Source organism: Rhinatrema bivittatum, chromosome 2 (genome assembly GCF_901001135.1).
Source record: "Rhinatrema bivittatum chromosome 2, aRhiBiv1.1, whole genome shotgun sequence".
In the NCBI taxonomy this organism is placed as follows: Eukaryota; Metazoa; Chordata; class Amphibia; order Gymnophiona; family Rhinatrematidae; genus Rhinatrema; species Rhinatrema bivittatum.
Window position 1 is genome coordinate 472,909,908 of NC_042616.1, and position 14,048 is coordinate 472,923,955.

Consider the following 14,048-nt stretch of genomic DNA (forward strand, 5'->3'; position numbering starts at 1 on the left):
TACTTTCAAGTTTTAATTATCTCACAGAAAAGGTTAGAAAAAAATGTTTCTGTGTGTGTCTTTGTGATGGGTTTTTTTTTTAGGTTACCAATTTCTCTACAGGGATGTGCCTTCAACAGTACTGCTGAGCGTTTTTGTAACCTTACAGGGGACACCTAGGATTGGATTCAGGGAATATGTGAATTGGTGTTTCAGGATTTGTGTAATGCAATGGAACTAGTTGCTACAGGTCATGCAGGAATAGTCACAGGGAATGGAGGCACCTGAAACAGTGGTAATTCATTTATGGGGAAATAATTTAGGGATCTGGTCATGTCACAAGTTGATAGCAGAAGCTAAGAAGAACTTTAATACATTAATGATGCAAGTGCAGGTCACATGATTTGGTATTCCACTATACTTCCATGGCCAATTGGTTGATAACCAAATAGAAAAACTGATCTGTGAGGTAATTCTATTGAAACATATCACAACAAACCCCTCACCATAAACATTTGTAAGTATTTAAATTATATCCTGTCATCAGGGGTATTTTAAAATAATTTCAAAAATATTTTTTTAAATATACTGAAGAACATTCATGTCATAAATGTATTACAAAAGACATTTTCTAAATAGATAACATCAATCTAACAACAATAAAACTTGAAAAGCATTAAAAAAAACTCAACTGGCTTAGTTGCATTTAACTATTCAGTTGCTGAGTTGCTTAAGCCAAAGTTCAATCACTGATAGCATTAGCTAATATCCTAGAATTTTTATCTCTTCATGGCTTCTTTAATGGATCCCATACTGGAATGAAAAAAATGTCCTCTCTTCAGAAAGTGTGTTGCCTTTTAAATCCTCGTAAGGTATCAATCACTGATATTCAATGACCAATAACTTTTCTCTCAGTAATCTTGATTTTTAGTAACATCTCCAAAGGGACCCACTTTAAATGGCCTCCTCTCCTCATGAACTATATTTTCTTTCTAGATCTTTATACCATTGACATTAGTATGTTTCACAAAACATACTAATGTCATTGTTAAACATAGTAATGTACAAAAACTTATGGGGTCAAGCGCAGACCCCGGAGGTCTGCGCTTGAGGGGACGATGGGTATCCCGCCAGAAACGGGAGGGACATACCCTGCGAACGGACCCCAGCCGCGCGCTCGGCGTTCCACGAGGGGAAACGCCGAGGCGATTGACGTACGGGCGACCCTCAGACAGGCGTAGCCCCGGGAGGAACCCGGGGCCGCAAGGTGCGTTCGAAGTGTCGATGATCAATGTGTCCTGCAATTCACACTAATTCTCGCAGCTAGCTGCGTTCTTCATTGACGCACGAGCCGAGTGATCCACCGCTAAGAGTCACGGGTTCATACGTTTCTCGGGCGCGTCCCTCTCGACCCGCCCCCCCACACACACACACACCGGAGGGGGGTGAGGCGCAAGAGTCGGGGAGGTGAGAGAGCGCGCGAGACCCGAGGTGGGCCGGGATCCCCGGCGACCTCCGTCACGGGACGGGAGGCTGCGGGACATCGTGCCCTGTTCACGGTCGACGTGAGATGCTAAGCGAGAAATTTTGGAGGGAGGGGTTGCCCCCACGGAACGGGTCCAGGCGCTCGGCCCGGGAGCCTCGCCCGCTCGCCGTCGAGGCAGGCTCTCCGAGGCAGGAGAGGCAGGCCTCTCTCCCGCCTGCCCGTCGGCTGGCACAGGCGGCGCCGGGGGCCCCTCGGCACCGCTCGCCCAGGCTCTTAGGGCCTGGATTTTTTCTGCCTGCTGTCGGCGAGCTCTCGGGGACATCTTACCACAGTGCTGACAAGCTTCCTGTTGGTGATCTGGTCCCAGACACCAGTAACACTTCTCATGGTCATCGGTTATGGACATTATCTTCCCGCAGGGACAGGGTTTAAAACCCGATGGCTGGGACATGATCTTTTTTTTTCTTTTTACAAAAAACGCTGAAGAAACTCCGATCCAAAATCAGTTGAGGAGACTGAAGCTCCGCGTGTGTTCCCGTGCGTGGCAAAAACAGACTGAGGAGATTCTTCCTGCGTGGGAACTCACGCGCAGCCTCAGAAACAAACTTCTGAAATCTACTTTGAAGCTCCGCCTCCCGGGCCTGATAGGCAGTCCCCCATGACAGCATGGCTAATTCAGCCCTGCTATCAATGGGAAAATGTAGTTCATGTAGAGAGGAGACTTTGCAAATTGGGTACATTTATTTGTCTCCAGAAGAGCGCTTCCAATGAAAGAAACAAGGCTTTTGCTTATACTGTGGTGGTTCCGGACACCTTTTGCAATCCTGCCCCTTGAGGCCAGGAAACTACAAAGCCTAAGCCCGGCGGGGGTCCTGAGCTTGGGCGTACTGTTACTGGCCCCCAACTACTACTCATTGTGTCCTTCTATAGGGAATCTCGCTCTTTTGCCACGGTGAAGCGGAAGGCCATGGTGCGATGAGTAATGCGTCCAGGGAGGTGCTCTCCCTGAATAGATGTGATGCAGAGAGGCACATCCAGAGGTTGAAGTGGAATCTGGAGTAGTGTGACGATGTCATCCAGGACACTTGGGCAAGTGGCAACTTTATTCTTGCCTCAACATCGACCACGCATCCTTGTTCATGGTGGGCACTCCCCTGCGCTTCCACTCGTGTGTGTGTGTGTGTGTGTGTGTGTTTGTGTGTGTGTCAGTCTTATATTCTTCAATATGAATTATGCTGACGACTAGAAAAACTTTCTGTGAGGACTACTGCATTAAAAGCTTGTGAAACGTACAGTGGCTCCATCTCAGCTGCAAAGTCTTTCAAGGCAGTTCAAAATTTATTTTGAAAAGACATAAATGAGAAGAGGAATCTCTAATTTAAAAGTATACTAAAAAATGATTTGATGATTGGTTTCTACCCTGGTTCACAGTTCAGACCCCCACACCTCAGCTATTTTTAATCTGCTCAATTGATTATGTGATAAATGTCAGATGATTTGGTCAGAACATAATCCTGATTTATTAGTTGTCTCTAATATTGTCCCTGTGTTCCTTTTGAGTCTCCCTTAAAAATAATTGTTTCTTTCTACACTTGGAAGATATATATATATATATATATATATATATATATATATATATATATATATATATATATATATATATATACACACACACACACATATATATTAATACTTCAGTGTACTCTCCCAGAGAGGACATCAAAGTAAATAAAAATATTGTTTTATTGTGCTATATACAAGAGCATAGACTATATAGTATACTTTGACGGGCACTCTACAGTGTGTATTTATGTGTACTTGAGAGTCAGCTATTTGCAGGACATTCATCTGGCCTTCACACAGACCATTTCAACTGATGTTTTCCACAAATTAAAATTGTCCTGGTTTCAGCCTGCTAGTATATTTATGTCCCTATTTTACAATGGCTCAGGCTGTGCCTGCAAAATAAGCTTGGCATTCAATTGGAAAATAAACTTTTTAGTCCAGATTCTTTCTTGCTTTTAGAAGAACTGCAATTCATTGCATGCTGTGTATATTTGCATAAGACATTTTTCAACAGAATATCTGATTATTGGATGAAATTTACTTTGGATAAATTTACCCTAAAGAGCTATGGCATCTGGAGAGTAAATACTGATATTTTGACTTTCCCCAAATTGTAACATTTTGAGCCTTTTAACTCAAAGTGTAAGCTACCTCATATCTTGTTCTTCCAGTGCAGTCTCTGATAACAGAGGCTGTGTTGGAAGCAGCAGGAGCGTGGATTTGGTACCTTGCTCCCAGCTGGAGTATTGAGGGGGTTCCTGTGTGGTCAGGAGAGAGCAGATAGCTTCGTATGTTCTGCCTGTGGGTGGGGTGAGGCAAATAGTTTTCTTATTAATCAACAGGAGAAAGGGGGTAGATTTGGTAGGCCCCAGCACCTTTTTTTTTAATATATATTTAAGAGTTAATACCTTTGAAAGAAACATGAGGGTAACCTGCACGGAGCGGCATTTATGGCCTCGGAGGCATGCTGGGCAGACTGGAATGACCATTTGGGTATTTTTCTGCCATCATTACTATGTTGCTATAATGATACTATGTATTTTTTTCTTTTTCACACTTTTGTTTTTCTGGTGACACAGTATAACTAACAAATGTCTTGGGAGGACTAGGCTAGGATTGTAGATAGGTAGAACAAAACAGAGAACCATAAAATAGTGTGGGAGGAGAAACTTTCATATTATTTTTCTGGGGACAAAACAGCCTAGTATAACCTACAAACAGGATGGGAGAAGAAGGTTGGATTGTAGAGGGGTATAAGAAAAAGAAGAACCATAATACTTAGAGATGTGCATCATTTTTTGTGTTCGTGTCGTTCTTCGTTTTTCGGCCGCCATGGAAAATGTTGTTTTTTTTTTGGTTCGGGTCTTTTTTTTCACGAAAAATCGATTTTAGTTAGTGCGCGCTAACTCCCCGTTAGTGCGCGCTAACTCCCGTTAGCGCGCACTAACAAAAACCGTTAGATTTTTTTACTTTTTGTTAGTTTTTGTTAGTGCGCGCTAACGGGAGTTAGCGCATACTAACGGGGAGTTAGAGCGCACTGACTCCCATTAGTGCGCAGTAATTGGAAAAACAAATTTTTGCGAAAAAACAGGAAAATCCTGATTTTTTTCGGGCTCCCTGAAACATGCCGAATTGGACAATTTCTTTGCAATTTTCCAATTCGGCAAAAACGAATGCACATCTCTAAATACAATACAGGTGCTGTTGGAGAAAGATCTTGTATTTTTTACATTTTTCATATTTCTTTTTCTGACAGCAAAACATCCCTGTATAACAACCAAACAAACAGAATGGGAGAACTAGGCTGAGATCCAAACAGCAAACAACATGGAATTACAAAAACATCCATGCTTGTGCATCATAGAAAGGGCAGGTTAGTATATTAACAGCATGACCCCCTAAGTTTGGACATCTGGGGCCTTCAAGGTAAGCAGTGTGGTGACTGGCAGAGTGAGATCAGCAAGACTCCTAACATGATATATCAGAGTCATGGCAGATAGGCAGAGTAATAGCAGTAAGGCAATTACAGTAGTATATAAGGGACACTGCAGGAAGATATGTGGCAGCAAGAACCAAAGGTGGTACATTTGTGGTATGATAGGTAGGCAAGAGGTGGCTGCAAGACCACTAACGTAGTATATCAGGGGCATGGCAGATAACCATAGTAGCACAAATACCCCTAAGGTGGTATTTTTTGTTTTATGTAAACCGATACGATGTGCGAACGGCTATCGGTATAGAAGAGACTTTAAATAAATAAATAAATAAATAAATAAATAAATGTCAGGGTGCGATAGAAAGAACATTAGCAGAAAGTCCCCAAAGAAGAAGTTAGGCAAAGTAGCAGGAAGATCCTTAATGTGATATGTCAAGGGCATGGCATGTAGTCATAATAGCAGGAAGATCCCTAAGGTGGTACGTCTGCATCATAGAAGGTATCCAGAGTGGTGGCATCAAGACCACTAAAGGGGAATATCATGGGCATGCAAGATCACTAAGTTGGTACATCAGGGGCATTGCAGATAGGCAGAGCAATAGCAGCAAGATCCCTAAGGTGGTATATCTGGTGTATGTCAGATAGGCAGAGTGGCAGTAAAGCCTTCAAGATGCTTTCAGTCATCTTGCCACTTGCATAGAAAGTTTAGAAAACCAAGCAAATTCAGATTGATTTTCATAAAGACCAATTTTTCCATCAAATCTGTAACCAACCCAGAGAAATGAGAGATCATGATGTCCATTGCCATTATAAAGATATATTCACTGGCTATGCTAATTGGTGGGTAGGAGAGATATTGCTGAGCCACTTTGATTATGGTTGGCCAGACTGCGGACATGTGTGCCCAACATGCCAGTGCATCTGGGCCCATCTTCTCAATGGGCTGTATTAGTTAGCATTTCACAGAAATGTATGTTGTAGTTTCCTTTGCTGGGGTGGGCCAATGATCTCTCTTGCCAGCTGATTTAGCTATGGCCTGTATCAGGAGAGATAGGTATTGATGGGGAATGTGACTTTGGTGTACTGAGGTGGGGGAGGATGTGGTAGCTGACAGGGAGCTGCTCCTGCTTGCTCTCATTTCTGACTAATACTTCCAAATTTTTCCGCTACTTGTTTTTTATGTTCAGATTCAGGGAAACCCAGATAAGATTCTTCCTTAGAATCAATTGTCAAAAATACTTACTCATTGTCTCAGAAGCAGTAACCAATGTAGTGGAGTGTGCAGCTATTTTTTGCTGTTGCATTTCTTCTGCCCCAATCCATGCCCTGCCCTGCCCTGCGACTATCTGCTTTGGATGGCTCTCCCACTTTCCCCCTATGTTCCAAAACAAGAGAGAGAGGACCAAGTGGTGGTGGTACATGCTGTCCAAATTTCAACTATTTCTGCTTTCAGTTGTCAGTGTTTTCCCCTCCTGCCATTCTATAGCTAAAAAAAAGTCTCTCTTCTATTTTGTGGTAGATTTAGTGTTTTCTTTTTATTACTGCTCTTAGATATAGACTGGGAAGGATCTTCACTACTTCCTCTACTCCCACCAAAGTTGCTAGTCCTATCAATGAAATTATGTATTAATATTGTAATTGTACCACCACCCACACTGCCACTCATTGTATGGATAAATATATGTCTCTCTCTCTCTCTCTTTCTCTCTCTCTCTCTCTCACTCACACTCACACACACTCACACTCTCACACATTCAGTACATACAGATCCCCAATAAGCAGTGCACTTCAACAAATTCCATCATTTTTAAAAAGGGAGAGAAGTATCACTACACTGTCTCTCTTTCTATCACAGTGAGATTTTTGCCATTTCAGCACAGAGAAGATTAGAAACAGCCCTTTAGCAGTGCAATTTCAAAAATTCTAATTTTTCTTTAAACTCTGTGAGAGCTTCTACCAGGATGGTTTTTTTTAAATAATATTTTTATTGTGTTTTTTTTGTTTTGACATAAAGATTACAAAAATATGGTAAGAGCATGTATAACTCTTGATACAGGTACGTAACAAAAACATGAGAATGAGAGTATTTAACAACAACTAAGTGGAAAGCCATAATGTCATGCAAGTAACAATTTCCAGGGAGGTAAACATTTGATTTACTATTATAGGAAATACTATTATAGGAAACACAGTGTGAACACACTGTTAATCGACTGATGTGGTAAGCCAATGTTCAACCCAAGGCTTGAGAAATCTAGAGCCTGTTGCTGGAGGTTACAATACTCTAACCCCAGGAATGCAACAAATCCAAGCTCATATATCCATAAACTCTAACCTGCATCCCTTACCCTCCCATCCCTCCCTTTGTCTTTCCTTGTTTCTTGACTTTGTAGCATGTACGATCCATCTAATCGGAGTTGTAATTTAGTACCAAGGTTCTGGTGTCTATTATTACCCAGTGTCTATGATCTCTTGTCTATGATCTCTTGTCTAATGCCTATTCCATAGGGCTATCTTCCCAGTAGTGACCTGTAGTGTATCTTATGTATTTTAACAGTTATTTATTTTAGCAGTTTTTTTTTATTTAATATTTATTCAAATTTAACATATAGTAATACAAGATCCATCTTGATTAGGAAAAGCAATTTTAACAATGCTACAGTCCTCTATCATAGGGAGACAATATTGGTAAAAAAAATCAAAGAAATTTGTTTTAACAATAATATACCATATAACGTATTTATTCAATATAGGGCTCAGAGAGCTAATGGTACCTACGGAGTTTGTAACTCAGGATCTCCCACTTGTGTTTTATCACTCAAAAATATAGATAACTGAGGTGGAGAATAGAACACAAAGGACTTGCCCCTGTATCCTATACAACATTTACATGGGTACTTAAGACAATACGTTGCCCCTAATTGGAGAACCTTTGCTCTAAGTGAAAGAAATTGTTTCCTCCTCCTTTGTGTTAATTTAGAAAAATCTGGATAGACTCTTATTGCTAAAGTCAGAAATAATTCTGTCCTGTGCTTAAAAAATAAACGGAACACCCAGTCACGATCAGTTTCAAAAACAAAAGTAGTTAATAATGTGGCACTCTGTACCATCTCGCTGTCGGATGTTTCCAAAATCTTGGATACATCCAGACTAGCTTCCAATCTGTCCATAGACTGTGCACCCTCCTGAGCTTCCTGTTGTACTACTCTTTTATACACTGGAATGTAATATGTCTTAGCCAGAGGAGGTATTGCATGTTCTGGAACCTTAAGAACCTCGAGTAAATATCTCTTAAGCATTTCCTTTGGTGATATATGTGGTAGCATTGGGAAATTAATAAAACGGAGATTTCTTTTTCTATTTAAATTTTCTAAATTTTCCAATTTTGTTTGTAAAATTTGGTTTTCTTTTATCATAGCTTCTTGAACTAATTTAGTATTATCTAAATCTCCTTTTAATTCCTCTAGCTCTTTCATTTCTTTATCCTTTCTCATTTCCATATTATTTATATTTACTTGTAATTTATTCACTTTTTCTATAATAGGGTTAACTTGAGCTACTACAGAATTTTGCAAGCTCACTATAGCCTCCATTATTACATCCAGTGTAACTACTTCTGGTTTACTTATCTGTGGGACACATATATTTGGTAAAAGAACAGAATTGTCCATCATTATTGGATCCTGCTGCAAACTTCCATGTACCAAGTTCTCTGAGGTGGTCTGTCCTTTTGGGACTTCCGCCAGCTTTACAATCTCAGACAATTCCAGGGGCTTTGGACCTGCTAGTGAGGGCTTTATCCCTGCGACTTCCGCATTTAGGCCCTCACTCCGTAACCCGTGGGCTCTAGATGTAGCTGGGTTTACAGGTGGTTCCCTTTGGATCGGGGATAAAGATGTTGATAGGTCTGATGGGGAAACCTCCGTAATGAATTCAGAGGATTCCTCCATCTGCACCGCTTCCGATCTTAATATACGTTGTATATGGGTGTCCATAGGTCCTTTAAGAATAATACCAGGAATACTGGCAGGTTCAGTTCTCTCCTTGGCTTTTCTTTTCCTTACGGAATGCGGCATTAGTAAAGGTAGTTTTCACAGAACCTAACAAGAACACCCAAAATGGTACTATAATATTAATTCTTGTCTCCTTATTTGAAGGAGATGAGGTATTAGTGGATTACTTACAGTTATGAGGAAAGAGAGAGTGGAAAGCCTTCAATTCCTCTCAAATCCGACACAAAGCCGCACTAAGCCGCGCGCCCCTTGGGAATGCGCGGCTTAGGACAAGCGCCGGCGGCGATAAGCGCCGCTACAGGGCCGTTTTTGCGGGCCTCGGCATCCCGCCCCGATGACGTCAGGGGTGGGCGGGGTTTACAGCATCGTTCATCGGGCCGGCAGCCTCACCTCGATTTCTCTTGGCCTGGCCACCCTCACCCTCAGGTAAACGCAACCGGAATCCTCTGTCCTCCTTCTCCTCAAGGAATTCTTTGCTGCAGGGCCGGTTTTGTGGGCCTCGGCGTCCCGCCCCAATGACGTCAGGGGTGGGCGGGGTTTACAGCGTCGTTCGTCGGGACGGCAGCCTCACCTCGATTTCTCTTGGCCTGGCCACCCTCACCCTCAGGTAAACGCAACCGGAATCCTCTGTCCTCCTTCTCCTCAAGGAATTCTTTGCTGCAGGGCCGGTTTTGTGGGCCTCGGCGTCCCGCCCCGATGACCTCAGGGGTTGGCGGGGTTTACAGCGTCGTTCGTCGGGCCTGCAGCCTCACCTCGATTTCTCTTGGCCTGGCCACCCTCACCCTCAGGTAAACGCAACCGGAATCCTCTGTCCTCCTTCTCCTCAAGGAATTCTTTGCTGCAGGGCCGGTTTTGTGGGCCTCGGCGTCCCGCCCCGATGACGTCAGGGGTGGTCTGGGTTTACAGCGTCGTTCGTCGGGCCAGCAGCCTCACCTCGATTTCTCTTGGCCTGGCCACCCTCACCCTCAGGTAAACGCAACCGGAATCCTCTGTCCTCCTTCTCCTCCTATTTTAGCAGTTTTGTATTGCAAGTCTCCCTGTTTGTACGTTCAAACCCATTCCTTAATAATAATAATAATAATAATAATAATAATAATCATAATAATCATAATAATAATAATATGGTCACCTGTGGTAGCACAAAGTATCAGAAACCACATAGTTGGTGCAAGTGGGCAGGGGAGACTTGATAGTGGATGGGTCCCCAGAGGACTCATTGGTAACCCAGAATTGGCCAGGAATCTTCCCCTGTTGTCTCCACTCCTTAATCCGTGATGGGTGACACATAACTGGAGAAGGCCTTCCACACCTTCTGGTGAAGCTCGTGTTTTTTGTGGGATACATTCTGTGCTACCACGTGTTCCATTGCGATCAAGTGGAGCATCCTTTGGAACCAGTACTTACCATATGGTTTTTGATCAGTTACCCACTGTGAGAGAATGACTCATCGACCCACCAACCCCGCTTTATTAAGGAATAATGTATCCACTGTAGTTAACTTGCATCCGAGCTTGTTAGGAGTTTCAAAGAGTCATAAACTAGGGGATATCAGTAGGGTAATGTGCAATAGCATCTCACATTTCTGTTTGATGGATTCCCAAAAGGAAAGTATTACGTGACACTCCCAAAAGCAGTGAAAGAAGGTACTCTCCAGTAGCTTACATTTTGGAAATAAGTTGGAATCAAGAATCTTCATCTGTTCAGGTTGGGGGAATGTATGCTTGCCATTAAAATTTATAATAAGATTATTTTAACATAATATTATCTGAAATGGCTGAAAGGTTAACAAATAGCTTTTTAAAATCCAGAAAAGAAAGACTAAATAGGGACCAATTGGTCTACTTTGTGTATAGGTCCCTGAGGAATTGCATTTCCGTGACTTTTATAATCATTTTTCAGAATGCAGAGATAGAAAGACATTGAGCTATTCCTTCTTGCAGGACTTCTTGGATTAGGCTAAACGCAGGGGAATTTTGAAACTGGTGGGTTTTACTGCGAAGAAATTGTGTCTGCATCCACGCATAGGCATCTGAGCTAGCAATTTTATATCTTTGTTGTAAAATAGGGAACGTTAGTGTGTCTCCAGAAGATGGGTAAAACAATTGTACATATTTAAGACCTCTCTTCTGCCACTTCTGAAATGGACTGGCAGCTAAGCCCGGAGGAAAAAGAGGATTATGTGCCAGAGTTATCAGAGGGGACAATCGAGGTGGATACTGGCAATAGGAGCACAATTGCCACCAAGCTCTTCTACATGAATGAAGTAACAGTTGAGGTTTGAGGTGTGTAGGTATAAGCTGGATATCAATCTGAAGAAGGTAGTTGAGTGAGGAGACTCTGTACCACTCTAGAAGGAATTGGTATGGGGTGTCATGCCATTGGGAGAATATCCAATCCCGCACATAGAGCAGGCAACACGCTAAGTTGTAGTACTGCAAACTGGGCAGACCTAGGCCTCCCAACTCTAGTGGCCTTATCAAAGTGGTATGTGGGATTCTAGTCCATTTGCCTTGCCACAAATAGCGAATTAAGGCCTGAGAAAGAAGTTTATGATCTCTTTGTGTCATCCAAATTGGGATCATTTGTAAAATGTATAACCATTTAGGTAGAAGTATCATTTTAAAGAGTTGTATCCTACCTATTAAGGATAGAGATAGTAAGCTCTAAAGGGTTAGAGTTGTAATGGAGTAGTTTAGCAATGGTTGAATGTTGGCTTTATAAATATTGTGTATGTTTAAAGGTATTTTGATTCCTAAATATTTAAGTTCTTTGGTCACCCATTTCAAAGGGAATGGCCACTGTTATAAATTTGATTATGATAGCATTTGCCTTTCGGCCTTTCACAAAGCCGACCTGACTAGATGAGATAATTGAGGGTAGTACAATGTTTAACCATTCAGTTAATACTTTGGTTAAAATTTTTAGATCACAATTTAGTAGTGAAATGGGTCTATATGATGCAGGCATTAATGGATCTTTGCCTGGTTTGGGCAACACTGTGATACGGGCTATATTGAAGTTAGGATGGAATAGTTGTTGTTTTAAACCATGAACATAGAAATTAGTCAAAGGCATTACAAGATGGGCACATACAATTTTGTAAACATCATAGGAAAATCCATCAGGGCCCAGGGATTTCCCCACTTGCACTGAGGTAATCCCCTGAAGTACTTCGATGGTTTGAATAGGCCAATTTAGGAAATTAGTTTTGGCTCTAGAGATGGTAGGGAGAGAAAGATTCTGAAAAAACGACTCTTCTTCAATTTTTTCTGCAGCATGCTCTGCCTTATATATGGTTTCATAAAAACACCTAAATGTTTTGCTTATGTCTTTTTGTCTGGTAGTTATATCTCCTTGAGGGCCTCTCATACTACGTATATAAGACTTTTGTCATGCCGAATGTACCAAATTTGCCATAAACTTCCCTGGCTTATTCCCAAATTTAAATAGTAAAGTTTCCCCGCGTCCTTGTGCATATTGAGCCCGAAAGTGTAACAGAGTATTTAGTCTGCTCAACCTTTGATAAAATATTGTTCGATTTTGTATGGAGGGGTTCTGGTTAAGATCAGACTTCGCTTGTTTTAGGTCAGTTTCCAAATGGAGAATATCCTTGTTTAGCGTTTTATATTTAATATTTTATTAAATTATAACATTTTTTCACAAATGAAATAACCAAGAAAAGTAAAGAAATAAAATATCACAAAAGAGTACTAAACACAATCCGCCGAAGGAGCAAGACAAAGGGGCCTGCCCCTTTGTCTCGCCCCTTCGGCTCTGCCCCGAAGGAGCCTCTTTTCAACCCCTCGATCTGCAGTCCCGGTTCCCACAACTCAATGTCTTTTCAACAGCCTTCCTGGTCAGCTCCTTCCTCATAACAGCGTCACCAACCATTATTTGAACACAAACGTCTCAAGACAGCGACATTAACCTTCAATCCCTACCTTCCCACAAATATCTCACCAAGCCGTTCCCCAGACAGATGCGCCCATGATTCCAACTACAGACCTGCGCAACTCCAGATACCAACTCTGGACCTCCAGAGCAAAATCACTCCAGATTCACACTGAGAACCAGAGTTGCCAGCTGATACTACAGATGAACTCACATAACTATAAAAGGGAACACTCTTCAGAATTCAACTGCCCAGCTTTCGCCCAGCATTCGTCTGACTGCATTCGTCTGACTGCACTCGCCCAGCATTCGCCTGACTGCATTCGCCTGACTGCATTCGCCCAGCATTCGTCTGACTGCATTCGCCCAGCATTCGTCTGACTGCATTCGCCTGACTGCATTCGCCCAGCATTCGTCTGACTGCATTCGCCTGACTGCATTCGCCCAGCATTCGCCTGACTGCATTCGCCCAGCATTCGCCTGACTGCATTCGCCCAGCATTCACCTGACTGCATTCGCCTGACTGCATTCGCCCAGCATTCGTCTGACTGCATTCGCCTGACAGCATTCGCCCAGCATTCGTCTGACTGCATTCGCCTGACTGCATTCGCCCAGTCTGACTCGTCTGACTGCATTCGCCCAGTCTGACTGCATTCGCCCAGCATTCGTCTGACTGCAGCATCTCATCTTTAAGTAAATATGAGACTCAACTCAATCCCAATAATATATAAAATCAGGAGATTCACACCAAACAAACAAACCGCCCCTTATGAACCACAAACTCGACAAAAAAGGCTCTTACCAATCATGATTTCCCCGCTAAACCAACTCCTAGGCCTCACGCTTTTCTCTGTTACCCTTTTGAATGCTCAATCTCTCTCAAAAAAAACTCACCTACTAAGTGACTATCTGGAGGAGGAAAAACCAGATCTATGTGCCATCACTGAATCATGGCTAAAACTAGAGGATGCAGCCCTGATCAATCAACTTCCTCTCCAAACATACGACATCTTTTCCATCCCTAGACCTAAGAAAAGAGGAGGTGGTTTGTTATTAGCATCAAAAAAATTTATAGGATTATCTCTACTCACATCTATTGCTACTTCTAATATTGAATTCGCTGTCTTCAAATCATCTCACCTACAAATAGGCCTCATCTACGCTCCTCCAGGCCGCC

At 42.4% G+C, this 14,048-nt stretch overlaps 1 non-coding gene across 1 annotated transcript; it reads right to left on the reverse strand.

Moving 5' to 3' along the window:
• Positions 1 to 1,200: 1,200 nt before the first annotated feature.
• Positions 1,201 to 1,354, reverse strand: LOC115086411. Its single transcript, XR_003855283.1, has one exon. It is a non-coding gene; the product is annotated as a 5.8S ribosomal RNA (ribosomal RNA).
• Positions 1,355 to 14,048: the final 12,694 nt, after the last annotated feature.